Source organism: Odocoileus virginianus, chromosome 13 (genome assembly GCF_023699985.2).
Source record: "Odocoileus virginianus isolate 20LAN1187 ecotype Illinois chromosome 13, Ovbor_1.2, whole genome shotgun sequence".
Taxonomy (NCBI): domain Eukaryota; kingdom Metazoa; phylum Chordata; class Mammalia; order Artiodactyla; family Cervidae; genus Odocoileus; species Odocoileus virginianus.
Genome location: NC_069686.1, coordinates 10,245,732 through 10,264,137, shown reverse-complemented (window position 1 = coordinate 10,264,137; position 18,406 = coordinate 10,245,732). Strand labels below are relative to the sequence as shown.

Genomic DNA, 18,406 nt, shown 5'->3' with positions numbered 1-18,406 from the left:
TCTCTGCACCATCAATTTCTTAACCTTTTTGTCTCTTTACTATGTCCACTCTGCAAATTCTTTACTAGGCAACATTCCAAACTTCCAGTGCCTCTATTCCTAAAAATAGACATTCCTTTTTTTTTTTTAATTGAAGTATAGTAGATATACAACATCATGTAAGTTACAGGTATACAATATAGTGATTCACAATTTTTAAAAATCATAGTCAGTTTATAGTTGTTATAAAAATATTGACTATATTCCTTGTGTTGTATAATATATCCCTATAACTTGTATTATAAATAATAGCTTACACCTCTTCATATCTTTAATAGGTACAAACTGTTCTGTATGAAATAAGCTATTCCTATCATGCCCTTCCCCCTTCCCTCTCCCCAGTCGTAACCACTAGTTTCTTCTCTGTATATGTGAGTCTGCTTCTTTCATGTTATATTCATAAGTCTATTGTATAAAAATAGGTGTTCTTGACGGAGAACTGCGTGTAATTGTAGAGAATCACTCCACCATTACAAAATTAAGATGTCTAACCTCAAATAGGCCTTTAGAACAAGTTATTAATTCTTTGATTTTCTTTAGCAACTTCTCCTCTCATTGTTTTCAGCAAATATACAGAACCTCTAGGAGTCTCTGTAAATCTTCTATTCAGTTCCTCACCCTCAGCAAGGTTGTCTGAAAACACAGAATCAAAGTCACTGAGTGTATTTCCTCAGGTTCTGGTTCTCATTCTTGCTTCCTAAGGATTTTTTTCTTTTTTTCTGTCATACTTTCCTATCCAGGCCTAATTTCCTCATCAATGCTCTAGAGCTCAATCAGTCTCCTCCAAAACCTTCCTTCAGCACTTTTTAGTCCTTCTCATCTTCAATTGGTTCTTCTCCACTGATTTTTTCCTTTCAGCCTGCAAACCTATGTAAATCTTTCCTTCTTTGCAAATAATCTTCCACAATACTGTGTGCCTCTTAATCTTTTGACTACACTTCATTGCTTTTTTTCAGATTGTATTAGTTCTCTACAGAATATTTGAAAGTTCCAGAAATGTGTAATGAAATATAATTTCTCCATAAATTATTTTAGTTAACTCTAACATGTTGGTATAGTCCTTTCAGTATTTCATTTTGTGCATTTGTATGTCTGATTTGTTTTATTTTTTTAACACAATTTTAATTTGATTTTAATAGAGGTTAAATCCTAATGTTTTCACCTTATTATATTAAGAATATTGTCTTTATCACCAAGTATTTCTTGAGAAATAATTTTAATGGCAGCATATTGGTCCATTCATTGATGTAGCATGCATTTATTTTTCCCACACTGTGGCATTTACAAACATTTTATAATAGCTATGTTTAGTGGAAAAATAAATACTTATTTATCTAAATATGTGAGAATTTGATCATTGGAAATATGGATATTATTTTATCTGTGGCCATTTTGTCTTTAACAAAATGCCTGTTGATGTTTTTGCCCGCTTTTCTATTTGCAATTTTTTAAATTTTAGAGTATTAACTCTTTGTCATATGCATACTAATATTTTTCTCACTGTTATGTACCTTAATTTTTTATTTTTAATTAATTTTTATTGGAGTACAGCTGCTTTACAGTGTTGCGTTAGTGACCGCTGGGCAGGAAGGTGAATCAGTTATACATACACATGTATCCCCTCCGTTTTGGGTCTCCTTCCCATTTAGGTCACCACAGAGCATGGAGTGGAGTTTCCTGAGCTCCACGGTAGGTTCTTGTTAGTTCCCTATTTTCTACAGAGGACACAGACATAGAGAACAGGCGTATCTTAATTTGTATGGTGTTATCTTAAATTTAAAATTCCAGAGTATTTTTCAGATTTCTTCTGTTGCTTTTATGCACAATAAGTCATTCCCCCCCTTCTAAAAATCTACACAATTTTCTTTCTCATAGAGACTTACATTTAACTGTTTCATACTTCTATAATTTATGTGGAGCTATAGTCTGAGGTGAAAGCTCAGTTTAACTTGATAGCTTTCATGGTATAAGTAACAATGATATGAGTAGCAGTTATTAAATAATTATTCCTGTCCCCACTGACTTGTCATGTCCTCTTTATTCTAGGTATACATCAAACAGAAATATGTATACATGTTCACAAACAAACATGTACAAGAATGTTCCCACTGCCCCTATTCATAATATTCTTTGTCTGGGAACAACCCAAATATTCATCAAAAGAGAAAGAGACAAATTGCATTACATTCATGTAATGTAACATAAGAATGAAACGTCAAATTACTGAAATGACTCAAATGTAATGTTGAGTAAGAGAGCAGGCACAATAACAATATACTGCTTGATTCCATTTGTATAAAGTTCAAAGATGAGTAACATTAAGCAATTTTGAAAAAGTCACAATAGTATTTACCTTTGAGGACTTACGATTGGAAAGGGACTTGAAGGAGGAATGATTTCTGCACTCTTTTGTTTGTGTGATAAATTTTCATTTTAGAAGTTTAAAAATGTATAAGGTAGATCCATATGTATTGACGTAGAAAGATATCCAAGTTATGCTGCTAAGCTAAATAAAAGAGTTACTGGAGTGTACATAAAGAAAGAGTCCATATGTGTTAAAAAAAAAGAAAAGATTATTATATATGTGTGTGTACGTGTGTATGTATTCACACATGAATATATGTTTATACACACACACAAGAGAAAGTAAGAGAATGAGAGACTTGATTCTCCCCAAAAAAGATGAACTATTTTTATAATAAAAATTATTAATAAAAATTCAATGAAATATCTGTGCTACATTGTACTGAAACTATAAATTAATTTAGGAAAATAATTCTGATAATGTTGTTTTCTTCGCTAGAAATATGGTACATCTCACCATGTGTTCATCTCTTTCTCTACACTCTCCAGTCAATATCCTTAACTTTCTTTCCATAAGCCCTGCATGAATCTTAAGAGGTTATTCCTATGTGTTATTTATTTATCATTGCTCTTATGAATTAAGCTGTTTAATAACAAAGTTTCTCAAAACAGAAATCTAGCCTTCCATTTCCTTACTTCCCGTTCATTTCTAACATGCTCAACCATAATGAAGCTGTTTTGGCAGAGATTATCAGTTGCCAAGTACAACAGATGGCTTCCATTTTTTAGCATGAAACTTTCAGACAGTTATTATTTCATTAATTCAATAAATATTTGTTGATCACTTGATGTATGCTAGACACAGTGCCGTGGAGAATCTTCTCCATTGTGACTGGAGGGAAGGGAGGCAAGAGAATGTGGCAGGAGCTGGGAGATTTGCAAATTTGGGGGAAGGAGTTTGAGGAAAGTTCCCTCTGACATTGTCTATTTTCTCTGTAAATTGTCTGCTTTGAGTGAAGAGTGGGACAGAGAGATCAAAGGTTTGAGGAAATGTTGAAAAAATGTATTATGGAAATTAAAAAAAAGAATGATTAGAGGAACTCAGAAAATATACCAGGTAGATTTCAAGACCCAGTTCTTCCTGAAACTGTCAATTTGCCAGGCCATCCATCTATTATTTGTGCAAATTTCCTCTAGCAGTACTTAGTAGCCCAGGAAGGAGAATGGAGAAAGTGGGCAATGAAATAGGGTGACATTCTGGTTTTGCCTGTGGATACAGGGGAAGGGAAAGTGGCAAGAGTTGAGAGAAACGGCAAGAAAATGTTGCTGAAAACTGATTTTTGGTGGGTGTCAAGCCAAAAGACACAACTAAGCCAAAGGAGCAGAGAAGAACGGATTTATCATTTGCAGCAAGTAAGCACTGCTTCCTAGAACAGCAAAACTGGGGAATTTTTAAGCTAAGGGTATGTGCATATTCATGAAGGGCCTTGAGCAGACAACAGAGTCCAAGCTTTAGTTGATTGAAGTCATCGGAGTCAGTAAAGGTCAGCAGCAGCATCCTTTAGGTTCCAGTTGATCTGGTGATTGAGCATTTCAGGCTAATCTTTATCAGTGAAACAGAACTGGAATCTTTACAACCAATATAGTATCTTTACTGTACTTCTCTTGCCTGACAACAGTCGCTTGTTTTTGCATTCTTTTGTTCCCTTAAGATTGTTAACTACTAAAATCTGTTCAAGGTCAAGTATTGTGGCCAAACTTAGATCACAAAGTGGCTTAGGGCAATAATGACTTCTCTTGTATCAGAAAAGCCATGCCTGGTTCTCTCTTTCTGGGGACCCCTTATCCTATTTGGTTACAAAAAAGGGTTCAAAGGGAGCATAGACAGCAAATAAAGTGAAGAAAGGAGGGAACCATGGATTAAAAATAAAGGGAACAAGAAATTGTAGATTGTGATGAGGTTGTGAAAGAGTGGTGAGAAGAACCAGAAGGATAAAAGTTTGTAATACATGGTCACATTGGTGAACATAATTCTAAAATAAAATATTGGCAAAAAGAGATTTCAAAAATATCACTGCATCCCATAGAAGATAATCACGTTGAAAAGGTTCCAGTTCTAAGCCCAGAAGAGCTTGAAGCAATCAAGAACCCAGGTTCTATAACCAATCAAATTGCAGTTTTGGAAGCCCAGTGTCATGAAATGAAACCCAATCTTGGCGCCATTGCAGATTATAAAAAGAAGGAAGAATTATATTTACAACGGGTAGCAGAATTGGATAAAATTACTAATGAAAGAGATAATTTTAGACAGGCATATGAAGATCTTCGAAAACAAAGACTTAATGAATTCATGGCAGGTTTTTATATAATAACAAATAAATTAAAGGAAAATTACCAAATGCTTACTTTGGGAGGCGATGCTGAGCTGGACCTTGTAGACAGCATGGATCCTTTCTCTGAAGGAATCACATTCAGTGTTCGACCACCTAAGAAAAGTTGGAAGAAGATCTTCAACCTTTCAGGAGGAGAGAAAACACTTAGTTCATTGGCTTTAGTGTTTGCTCTTCATCACTATAAACCCACTCCCCTCTACTTCATGGATGAGATTGACGCAGCCCTTGATTTCAAAAATGTTTCTATTGTTGCATTTTACATATATGAACAAACAAAAAATGCCCAGTTCATAATAATTTCTCTTCGAAATAATATGTTTGAGATTTCAGATAGACTTATTGGAATTTACAAGACATACAATATAACAAAAAGCGTTGCAGTAAACCCAAAAGAAATTGCATCTAAAGGACTTTGCTAAATTTGCTTAATCTGAAGATTTTTCAAAATCTTACCATAGATTCAACATATTGTATTTACTTTCTATTTGTAAAGGATATAAATTATATAAAATACCTATTAAATTTTATCATAGTTTCTATTTTATGCTCTTAATTAAGAGATGTTACAAGTTTAATAAAATATTCTCCATATGCCTGTTTCTAGGAGATTGTAAGAATCTGACAATTTTGTACTATGGAGAAAATAAGATGCCTGGACAGTCAGATAACTTCCCCTTAGTTCCACAGTGCTACCTGCAGAGTTAAAAGTACATTCTTGATGAATAGTACAGTTGTAAACTAAATCTTGTTAAACCAGTCATTCTGAATTGTAAGAATGAGAATTTGAGTATTATACATTCTTAAACTAATGTGCTTGACTATTTAAACACTTGTGAAAGGGCCAGCAAATGTCTGAAATAACTTGAGTGGGTTGAAAAGGAAAAATACCCACTATAGTTGCTTCAGAAAAAGAATGATTTAAGTGTATAAGGGTTAATTTCTTTTGTATAAATGGAAATTAGGTTGCAGTACTGTTTGTCCATCAAGTTGTCAGAAGGCTTTCTTGTTACTGTTACACTGCATTAGCTCAAGAATATACTACTGGAAATATGATGGCAACCACTTCATTTTCAGAAAAAATCCTGGTATTGAATCAGAAGTCTGGTCTAAGCTATTCAGTTTCTAGATAGCCTGAGAATTAAAATTTAAAATAACTTTGTAAAAATAACCTTGTTATTCATAGTGCATTATTGTTTAGGTACTAAAACCCAACAAAGACAGTCTGTATCATAATCAGTAAGATGTAAATACATTAGCATGGACTTAAATAAAGTAAGATCTAAAATTAAAAAAAAAAAAAAAAGTTTGTAATACAAGAGCAAGTTGTGAATATTTCAGAAATGGAGCACTTCCTGGTAAAGTCTGAGTTGGGGCATGGAAGTGGTGCCCTGAAATGGTGTGAATGTGATTATCGGTGTAGGGGACAATAGGCTAACAAGAAGTGAGGCTGTCCTCTGAAAGACCCAATGATCACTGCAGTTAATGCCAGAAAACAACAGGATTAGGATTAGAAAGAGCAATGCATCAGATGCCAAATGTATAATGAATGAAAGTTAGTGACCTGGGAGCTTATGACAACGTAATGTATGCTGTAAAAGTGTCATGAACCTCCAAGGAGGAGTGAGATGAAGAATTATAAGATGTCTGGATGTGGCATTGAGGTGTGAGTATTTTGAGCCTACACCCACCTCCCTAGCTTGGAGTGAGAAAATGGGAGTACCCAGATAGAGAAGCCAGTTTTCAGTGAGGGTCAGAGAGTGGGGTCAACTGTCTAATAGATGGTAGAGATGTGGGAGAGGTAGATTATGTAATAGGCATTGTGGAGGAAAGTTGGGAATGGGGAGAATTGGTGGGATAGAGAAGTCCCTTCATCCTGAGGGTGAGAATATGGAAAATACGCAGTGAAACACTTTAAATTAGATGCAATGACCATAACTGACACAAACCTGAAACATGATGAGATTCACCAACCCTCATTTTAAACACTTCATGCCTGAACTACAGTAATAAACTCCTGACTGGCCACTATGCTTCCAGCTTTGCTCTTATAAATATATTTTTCATTTTTTGAATACATCTGGATTAGATTATATAAAATGTAGTTCTAATCCTGTCATCCATCTCCCTGATTAAAATCCTCCTCTGTTTTCATCCATCTCCAGTGCTAATTGCAAACTCCTAAAATCAGGAGTTTTATGCACATCTCTACAGTTGTCTGGCTCCAATCCATCTTCCTAGTCAGACCTCCTTGGAGGCCCTCAAATGGACCTTGTCCCTGTTTTTCAATGAAAGTGTCCAATTCTTTGTGACCCCATGGGCTGTGGCCCCACCAGGCTGCCCTGTGTCCATGGAATTACCCACGCAATAATACTGGAGTGCATTGCCATTTCCTTCATGAAACTTCCCCAAATTCCACACATGCTAAGTGGAGATATGAGAAAAGAAAAAAAACAAAAGAGGCATTCCAGGTGGAATAAACAGTCTGAAGAGAGATATAGAGATGAAGGCATTGAGAAGGTCAAGAGATACAATTTAACTGGACTCCAAAATATAATGAGATGATAAGACATGAAAAGTAAGAATTGTGCATAGCTATGATTCTTGAAAAAAGTATTGGTTCTTTGAAATGTGTTAGAATGTAGATTGTTTTTAATTTTTCTCAAGGAGTTTAATTTTATACATCTACTAGGTTAAATATTTTTGATTAAGATACACTTGTGTGATACTATAATTAATAATTACAATATACATGACATTTTTCTCATCTTTCCAATTATTATAGAGTCAGAAATTTTGATGTTAAGAGACATGCTGGTTCAGAGGTACTTTTCACAGCATGTAACTCATAACAGACACCTTGCAAAAATGTGTGTGAGTTTGTATATTTCTCAAAGATAATGAGGAGAAAGATTTAAAATCTGTTCAAACATTTTCTGGCAAAATGTACATGAATCGTGCCAAAAGGAATTGCATATTGCATGCCTTCAATCTGTTTTTGAAATATTTGTAGATACAGGCAACATCTGTTCCACTGGACAGAGATATACTACAAGTGCTAATAACTTTGGAAAGCCCTGATTTTAAAAGTTTGGACTTGAAAATTAAATATTTTTAAACAGATACATGCTGAAGTTCTCTAGGTGAACTTAAAAAATTTTTAATCACACAATTATAAAGAAACTGTTTTACAGAATAAACCAGTCTAAAACTTAAGGATCTTTCTGAATGGTCTCATTATGTCTCCAAAATCACTGCAGACAGTGACTGCAGTCATGAAATTAAAATATGTGCTCCTTGCAAGAAAAGCCATGACAAACCTAGACAATGTATTGAAAAGCAGAGACATCACTTTGCCAACAAAGGTCCGTAGTCATGTATGGATGTGAGAGTTAGACCATAAAGAAGGCTGAGCATCAAAGAATTGATGCTTTTGAACTATGGTATTGGAGAAGACTCTTGAGAGTGTCTTGGACTGCTAAGAGATCAAACCAGTCCATCCTGAAGGAAATCAACCCTGAATATTCATTGGAAGGACTGATACTGTAGCTCCAATACTTTAGTCACCTGATGTGAAGAGCTGACTCATTGGAAAAGACCCTGATGCTGGGAAAGATTGAGGGCAGGAAGAGAAGTGGGGGAAAGAGGATGAGATGGCTGGATGGTGTCACTGACTCAGTGGACATGAGTTTGAGCAAACTCCGGGAGATAATGAAGGACAGGGAAGCCTAGGGTGCTGCAGTTCATGGGGTCACAGTCAGAAATGACTGAGCAATTCAGCAGCAACAACAGGCAAAATATAATATTGCAATCCAGCTCTATGAAGCCTAGATGGCTGTGGGGTCAGGTGGTAAGGGAAATAACTGAGGGAAACATCTACAAATATGTAGGAGATCCCAATTTGGGGCAAAAGCAAAACCTATGTAGTCTTGAGAGAACATGAATGTGAGTAAAAGCAATAAAATCCAAGTGTAAAGAAAGTGTTGAAAAAATATCACTGGACTGCAGATAAAAGGAAGGAGGGAGTGATTTTGGTGGAAATTTCTGCTCTTGCCAGCACAAGTAAAGACTGGACCTGGTTTAGAATTAGTAAATAATATAACCACTGGTGCACCAGCAGTGACAAAATTGTCAACTGCAATAACATTGTTTCAGAAAAGTATAGGTATGAATTAAAACAAATGAAAGAAGCAGTAGACATTACTTTTTATGGCTATTGAACAAACATCTTTGACAATGTACTGATTGTCATTATACTATAGTTTTTGAATTTCAGGAAGCCTTACGTTAATGAATCATGAAATCCATTTGTGTGGATCATAACACTTTTTAAATGAAAAATAAAGAAAAATAGGACATTGCATCACATAGCATAGGGATAAAAATTGTTTCAAATGTGTATATGTGAGAAAGATAGGAAATACACTTCTCATTGTAGATCACAATCTTTAAAAAAGGCTTGAAAACCTTTTTTCAAAGGGTTTTGCAAAGGGAACAGGGAAACTCTTTGGAGGCAAACCTAGTTGCACTTCGGTCTTAAGAGCAGATCTAAATCAGAGAAGATCCTCGGCCAGATAAAGTCTTGGAAATTAGACTCCTCTGAGGGCTAGAAGTACAAAGAGGCCACCTTAGCCCGGAAAGAGTCTAGGGGAGGTGACAGAGAGATTGGTGGGATCGCAACAGTTATGCTTCTCCTGTCCTTACAACTGGGAAAGCCCAGACTGGGCTTTGGATAAAGAAGGGTGCTTCTGTGCTATTCTATGAAATATTAACCCATTTCTTTGGTGCACATAAGGAAATAATAGTAAGGGAATACACAGCTGGTTTGATAATCAACAAAGAAAGTGCACCTTATTAACATTGTGGAATCAGTAGTTCAGAGTCCGTAGGTATAGGTATTGGTCCCTCAGAAACTAAATATCTCATGTGATTTAGCAATTCACATACCTAAAACAGAAAAAAACCTGCATAGCTCATGAGTTGAAAAGTTGTTGTTGTGTAATTGAATGACAAATATCCAATATTTTTCTTATCTAGCCTGATCAGAAATGAGACATTGAAAGACTAGTAAGGAAGTTAATCTGGGGAGAACTAGGTGGCCAGGTGATTAGGAAATAAATTAGGAAGGACACACTTTTCACTGCACACACTTTTGCAGCTCTTGCATTTTAAACCAAGTGCATTTTATCAGCTTAAAAAATTACTATTTGTATTTGGGAAAATAAAGTAAAATAAATATCAAACATTAGTGAAATTTTCAGATAAACAAAATTAGTTCTGTATGGAACATCTTATAGGTTGTTTAGCCAATAGGCATTCTCCTGGGTCCTTTTGTGAGAAAAAATCCCTGATTTTCTTCTGGTGTTAACACATCAAAGTCCCAGAAGGTGAATCAAGGTTAGCCTACATCAGTCAAGTGATGTCAGGAAAAATCAAACCAGAGAGGGGTGTTGCTTCAAACTTAGGAGCATGGATAGCCAGCCCAAGAGAGGAAGCTGAGGCAGTTAGGAAGCTGTAAAGATGCTTGTAAGAAGAAAAGTATTAAACCACAGCTAAAGCAATAAATCTAGACACACACACACACCTATAAATGAAGGCAATGGTAATCAAAATTAGCTTTCATGGACAGGTCTTCTCAAATATACAAATATGAATACTATGGAAAAAAATCACAAAACATTTGAAGGAAAATCATTATGAAAGGAAACAACAAATAATTTAAAGGAATAAAAATATTTAATGGGGGATATGAAAAACTATCTCATTCATGAAAGAAATAATGGGCTGAATTGTAAATTCTGAAAATAAAAGATATATGGTCATTGGTACTGAAGGAAAAAAAGGACTGATGGGCTGAATAATAGAATGATTACACCTGAAAAGTGAATTAGAGAGCTGTCACAGCAATGGCTTCTGAAATACAGCTAGGTGGGAATGGGTGGGGGGGAGCGGGGAAGGGGACACAGAAGAGAGACCCAGAACATCCAACATTTAACCAGTGTGAATCTCTGAAAGGACTGATGGGATGAAACCGTCAAAAATAAAATGGAATAAGGGATGCTCAAAACTGAAGAAATATAGACATTTTCTGTTTAGAATAGACCATTCAGTCTAAGCAGGATAAATAAAAAAGGCAACCACCTGGAAACACTTAGGAAAATGCAAAAGAGAAAAGACAATTTGAAAATCCTTAAAACTTAAAGAGGCAAAGGTAAAAATTTTAACTACAAAAGAATGCAATTAAGATAATAGACTTCTCTTTGGTATTAAAAGACAATAGAACAACTCTGAAAAGTTCTAAAGGGGAAAAGAGTATGAAACTAAAAGTTTATGCTAATGAAAACCTTTCATATTAGAAAGAAAATGTTGAAGTAATGGATAATAGGGGAGAAAAAATATATATATACAAAGAAGTTTTGAAAAATAGAAACCTTCAAAAAAGTATGGCAAGAAAAGTCCAGACACACCAGTTAAGAATAATATAAATGAGATAGATGTGTGCTGCTATTTAATGAAAGTCAGAGATTTTTCAAATTGGGTAAAAATAAAATATATTTCTAAATACATCATATTTATAAAAGATTTATCTAAAGCAATATGATATAAAAATATTTGAAAAGAAAAATAATGGAGAAAATTGCTAACAAACAGAAAGCAGATGTAAAAATGTTAGTAGTAGACATAATAGAAATCAAGACAAAGTATGAAAAAGAAAATATGATTTTATATAGTGATGAAAGGAACAATATAAAAATAATAAATGCTCTAAACTTTACCTTAACAGAAAAAATATATAGAACAAAAATGGAAAGAAATATAAGCAAAATTAATAAACGCACATAAAGTTTTTAATATCTTGCTTGTAAGTGGACAGATCAAGTAAACTGAAAGTAATTATAGCTATTTAGAATTCAGTAGCACAGACAATTCTCAACATTAGCTTTATAAATAATGAATATATAAAGAACTTTGTACCCAAGAGAACATTCATTAAAATTTACCAGTGTTTAGCTGTCAAAAGAAATCTCAGCAGGCAAAATACTCTGATTTCAAAGCAGTAAAATCATAGAGCCACTCATATTTATGAAGTGTTTATTATGGTTGCCAGATTTAGCAAATAAAGTTATGGTTGCCAGATTTGTTCTAAGCTACGGCTGCCAGATTTAACAAATACACGATACCTAGTTAAAATAGAATTTAAGATATACAAAGAATAGTTTTTTATAGATTTTTAGAAATCTTAGAAAATTTTAGAGATAAACTTTCAAAGCATTGTGGAAAAAATAGAAAAATCTTTCTATGTCCTTCTAAGATAATTTTAAACTTTGATACCTAAACTAGACAAGCATGGCATAAAAAGTAAAACCACAAGCCAAATTTACTTTTAAGTATAGCTGCAAAGTTTCTTTAAAAAGTTAATAGATTAAATATACCAGTGTATTAAAAGCTGTTTGATGCCAGAAATGCAAGGTAAACACTATACAACGAACACTATAAACAAACAAACACTATAAAACACTATACAATATTTTAATGCAATTTACTTTTTAAAATATTAAACAGAAAAAAGACAAAATCATTTTAATAAATTCAAAAGCCCACTTATTAAAAATGACTCCTATTTATGATATTTTTTATTTGGCAAGTATGTAAGCAAGAAGAAATTTTTCTAACTTGATGAGGCATACCTATCAAAGCATCAGCAATAGAAAGTTTAGAAAATGTAAAGAAAAAAGAGTTAGTCATAATTGAAAATGATAGAAAATTCCTAATACATGAACTGGGAACTTCCAGATGTTCAAGCTGGTTCTAGAAAAGGCAGAGGAACCAGAGACCAAATTGCCAACATCCACTGGGTCATCGAAAAAGCAAGAGAGCTCCAGGAAAGCCTCTATTTCTGCTTTATTGACTATGCCAAAGCCTTTGACTGTGTGGATCACAATAAACTGTGGAAAATTCTGAAAGAGATGAGAATACCAAACCACCTGACCTGCCTCTTGAGAAACCTGTATGCAGGTCAGGAAGCAACAGTTAGAACCGGACATGGAACAACAGACTGGTTCCAAATAGGAAAAGGAGTATGTCAAGGCTGCGTATTTTCACCCTGCTTATTTAACTTCTATGCAGAGTACATCATGAGAAATGCTGGGCTGGAGGAAGCACAAGCTGGAATTAAGATTTCCAGGAGAAATATCAGTAATTTCATATGTGCAGATGACACCACCCTTATGGCAGAAAGTGAAGAAGAACTAAAGAACCTCTTGATGAAAGTGAAAGAGGAGAGTGAAAAAGTTGGCTTAAAGCTCAACATTCAGAAAATGAAGATCATGGCATCCGGTCCCATCACTTCATGGCAGATAGATGGAGAAACAGTGGAAACAGCGGCTGACTATTTTTCTGGGCTCCAAAATCACTGCAGATGGTGATTGCAGCCATGAAATTAAAAGAGGCTTACTCCTTGGAAGGAAAGTTATGACCAACCTAGATAGCATATTAAAAAGTAGAGACATTACTTTGTCAGCAAAGGTCCATCTAGTCAACGGTATGGTTTTTCCAGTGGTCATGTATGGATGTGAGAGTTGGACTATAAAGAAAGCTGAGCACCAAAGAATTAATGCTTTTGAACCATGTTGTTAGAGAAGACTTTTGAGAGTCCCTTGGACTGCAAGGAGATCAACATGTCCATTCTAAAGGAAATCAGTCCTTGCTGTTCATTGGAAGGACTGAAGCTGAAGTTGAAACTCCAATATTTTGGCCACCTGATGCAAAGAGCTGACTCACTGGAAAAGACCCTGATGTTGGGAAAGATTGAAGGCAGGAGGAGAAGGACAACAGAGGATGAGATGGCTGGATGGCATTACCGACTCAATGGACATGAGTTTGGGTAAACTCCGGGAGCTGGTGATGGACAGGGAGGCCTGGCATGCTGCGGTTCATGGGGTCACAAAGAGTTGGACACGACTAAGCGACTGAACTGAACTGATGTAGGAATAAAACCTATGCAAATGTGCAATATCCATAATAAAAATATTACTGTAAGATATAAAATGAGGTATAATTAGTTATAGGAACATATCCTATTCTAAATGGAAATAAAATTTACTAAAAGTAGTTATTCTTCACTAAATAAGTTACAAGATAAATGCAATGTTTCAAAGCCTAAAAAGATTTTTAAATGAAACTTGACAGTTTAGTTCCCAGAAAAGATACAAAATAGCCAAAAAGAACTTTATCAAAAGAAGGAAAGAGAGAATTTACACTATCAAATTTCAAAATATGTTATAAAAATATAACAGAATTATATGACACTAATACCTTAATATACATATAGAAATGGAGGAGAACAGAATCCAAACTGCTGAGAACAGGACTGAACAAATGGAGATTTAAAAAAATGGTTAGATTCCTAACTTGGTGCCAAGACAAAAAGCAACATATATTTGAGGTAGATTGAAAGCATAAATATCTATTGAGTATAAACCTGTGGTTGCCAACAGTGGATTGGGAGTTTGCGAGTAGTAGATGCAAGCTATTGTATATAAGAATGGATGAACAATAAGGTCCTATCATATTGCACAAAGGACTTTATATTCAATATCCTATAATAAACCATCATGGAAAAGGAAATGAGAAAGAATATGTGTGTATAACTGAACCACTTTGCTGAATACCAGAAACTAACACAACATTGTAAATCAACTATACATCATTAAAACATAATATATCTAAAATAAAGCTACAAAAGCTTCAAAAAATATATTTGCAGTCTTAGAATATAGAAGAACTTTGAAAGATATAAAGTACAAAGCCATAAAAGAAGCTATCCATAAATTTGACATTAATATTTAAAACATGTGCATGAAAGAAAGAATAATACTCCTACCAACATTGTTCATTTTTACCATAAGGAAATTTAGAATTTTCGGAAGAAATGGCTCAAAACTAAGAAAGTTAAAGAACCGCCAAATGTTCAAGGCCTACTCAGTAATTGACTGCATGCTGGGGGTTTGACAGACTACCTCATTTAATCTCAAGGAATCCTCATCAAACCTAAAAGGATGTATTACTATCATCATGTTGCTGAAGAAGAAACGTGTCTTTAATCACATATCAAGCAATTGGATGAAGTGGAATTCTAACCCAATGCATTCAGCGCCATCTTGACTCCATGCTAATAAGAAGGTATAAGGAATTATACAGTAACTTACATGAGTGCTAAATGGCCTGTGAAAATAGTGAATCAATTAGGATTGGTAGATTAAGATAAAAATAATTTAAATGCACTCGAAGTTAACAGTTATTTAGTATATCATGTGGAGGAAACAAAGGATAAGAAGAAGGAAGTAGGAAACTCACTGAGAGGCTGTTGAGATGGTTTAGTAAAACACTGAGAGCCTGGACCAGTCAGTCTTCCAAGCCATGAATCCATAAAATGTTACAAAGTGCTGAAAAACAGCACATTAACACCAGATTCAGCTGTAAAAAAAAAAAAAAAAAATCATTTTAATCTCCTTCGAAGGTTCTAATGAGATGGCTGATGCGCTGACAGCACTGGTACTGTTTGCTGGTAAAGAGCAGGGGTGGCTGGCTAAAAATATGACCAAAGACTGTCTCTTGTGCATGCATGCTAAGTCACTTCAGTTGTGCCTGACTCTTTGCGACCCCACAGACTAGTTCTGTCCATGGGATTCTCCAGGCAAAAATAATGAAGTAGGTTGCCATTCCCTCCTACAGGGGACCTTCCCAACCCAGGGATCGAATTGACATAGGTAGTAACTCTATGACTTTGGACAAGTTACTCAGCCAATATGCCCAGTTTCCTCATGTAGACAATGATTACACCTATTTTGTTGTCAGAAAGATTAAATAAGTTAATAATCAAAGCATCTATATGTGTTCATGTAAGAGCAATTCCTAGTATAAGAGCAATTCTTCCTTTTTATTTTCCATTATAGTTTATTGCGAGATTAAATATAATTCTTTCTTGTCATTTAGTCAGTAAGTTATGTCCAACTCTTTCGTGACTCCATGGACTATAGCCTGCCAGGGTCCTCTGTCCGTGAGATTTCCCAAGCAACAATACTGGAGTGAGTTGCCATCTCCTTCTTCAGAATCTTCCCCACCCAGGGATTGAACGCTGCTCTCCTGCATTGTGGCTCAGACGGTAAAGTGTCTGCCTACAATGTGGGAGACCCGGGTTCGATCTCTGGGTCAGGAAGATCCTCTGGAGAAGGAAACGGTAACCCACTCCAGCACTCTTGCCTGGAAAATCCTGTGGACGGAGGAACCTGGTGGGCTACAGTCCATGGGGCTGCAAAGAGGCGAACACAACTGAGTGACTAAATTTTCACTTTCACTACTGCATTTTAGGCAGATTCTCTACCACTGAACCAGGAGGGAACCCCTAGGTCATGTCAGTTATCACTTATCCCCTTAAATCTCGGTTCTGGGTATTAGGTTCAGAAATCTTGGGTCTTGCGTCTTTCTGCTAAGTAGAGAAAATAAAAAAGGCTTATCAAGAGGGATCTCTGAGAAAATGTTCAGAATGTTTACTGATTTGAAAACGACAGAGTCTACTTAAAGAAGACAAGATCCTTTTATTCAAGTTAGCAGATGATAAGATTTCAGCTTTTTTTTTTTTCCCCTACTGATAGGAATAATTCTGAAGTACTTCAGGTTCCCATATTGAACTTCAGCTGGAAGAGGCAAGTCCAGTCTCAAAATGGAGGCTCATGATCCCAAGGAACCAGAGCAGTTGACAAAGCTGTTTACTGGTGGTCTGAGCTTTGAAACTACAGATGATAGCTTAAGAGAACATTTTGAGAAACTGGGCACACTTACACATTGTGTGGTGATGAGAGACCCCCAAGCAAAACGTTCCCGAGGCTTTGGTTTTGTGACTTACTCTTGTGTTGAAGAAGTGGATTCAGCAATGTTAGCTTGACCACACAAGGTTGATGGGTGTGTAGTGAAACCAAAGAGAGCTGTTTCTAGAGAGGATTCTGTAAAGCCTGGTGCCTGTCTAACAGCGAAGAAAACTTTTGTTGGTGGTATTAAAGAAGATACAGAAGAATATAATTTGAGAGACTACATTGAAAAGTATGGCGAGATTGAAACCATAGAAGTTATGGAAGACAGGCAGAGTGGGAAAAAGAGAGGATTTGCTTTTATAACTTTTGATGATCATGATACAGTTGATAAAATCATTGTTCAGAAATACCACACTATTAATGGGCATAATTGTGAAGTGAAAAAGGCCCTTTCTAAACAAGAGATGCAATCTGCTGGATCACAAGAGGTCGTGGAGGTGGGTCTGGCAACTTTAAGGGTTGTTGGAGGAAACTTTGGAGGTGGTGGAGGTAACTTTGGCCGTGGTGGAAACTTTGGTGGAGGAGGAGGCTGTAGTGGTGGAGGTGGAGTTATGGAGGAGGTGATGGTGGATATAATGGATTTGGAGGTGATGGTGGCTACTCTGGCGGTGGTCCTGGTTATAGTAGTAGAGGAGGTTACGGTGGTGGCGGACCAGGATGTGGAAACCAAGGTGGTGGGTATGGTGGCGGTGTTAGAGGAGGAAATTTTGGAGAAAACTATGGTGGTGGTGGAACTATAATGATTTTGGAAATTATAGTGGACAACAGCAATCAAATTATGGACCCATGAAAGGAGGTCGTTTCGGTGGAAGAAGCTTGGGCAGTCCCTATGGTGGTGGTTACGGATCTGGTGGTGGAAGTGGTGGATATGGCAGCAGAAGGTTCTAAAAACTTAGAAGGAAAGGGCTACAGTTCTTAGCAGGAAAGAGAGCAAGGAGTTGTCAGGAAAGTTGCAGGTTACTTTGAGACAGTCATCCCAAATGCGTTAGAGGAACTGTAAAAATCTGCCACAAGAGGAACGATGATCCATAGTCAGAAAAGTCACTGCAGCTTAAACAGGAAACCCTTCTTGTTCAGGACTGTCATAGCCACAGTTTGCAAAAAGTGCAGCTATTGATTAATGCAATGTAGTGTCAATTAGATGTACATTCCTGAGGTCTTTTATCTGTTGTAGCTTTGTCTTTTTCTTTTTCTTTTCATTACATCAGGTATATTGCCCTGTAAATTGTGGTGGTGGTACCAGAAATAAAAAATTAAGGATTTTTAACTTTTCAATATTTGTGTAGTTCAGTTTTTCTACATTTTAGTACAGAAACTTTAACAAAATACAGTTTTGAAGGTGTCTCCTTGTGAGTTAACAAGTAAAGAAGATCATTGTTAATTACTATTTTGTATGAATTTTGCTAAAGTTAACTGTAAAGAAACACCTGTTGACTTTCAGTTTAAGGGGGATCTATTCTCCCCATTTCCAAACCATGAAATGAATGGCTCTGACATGTGGAGAGAATAGATATTTATATGTTTGCAATGTGTGTTTTAGAATTGGGTATTTAAATTAGCATGTAAATAGCATCAAGAATTTAATAGCATTTAGATTTACCTTCAAATGAAAAAACTCAAACTTAAAAAAAAAAAATGAAATACTTCAGTTTAGTCGCTCAGTCGTGTCCAGTTCTTTGCGACCCCATGGACTGCAGCACACCAGCCTTCCTTGTCCATCACCAACTCCCGGAGCTTGCTCAAACTCATGTCTATCGAGTCAGTGATGCCATCCAACCATCTTATCCTCTGTCATCCCCTTCT

General features: G+C 35.7%; 1 pseudogene; it reads left to right on the top strand.

Moving 5' to 3' along the window:
* The first annotated feature begins 16,455 nt into the window (after positions 1-16,455).
* On the top strand, positions 16,456-17,520 carry LOC110146528 (heterogeneous nuclear ribonucleoprotein A3 pseudogene; annotated as a pseudogene).
* The last annotated feature ends 886 nt before the right edge of the window (positions 17,521-18,406 follow it).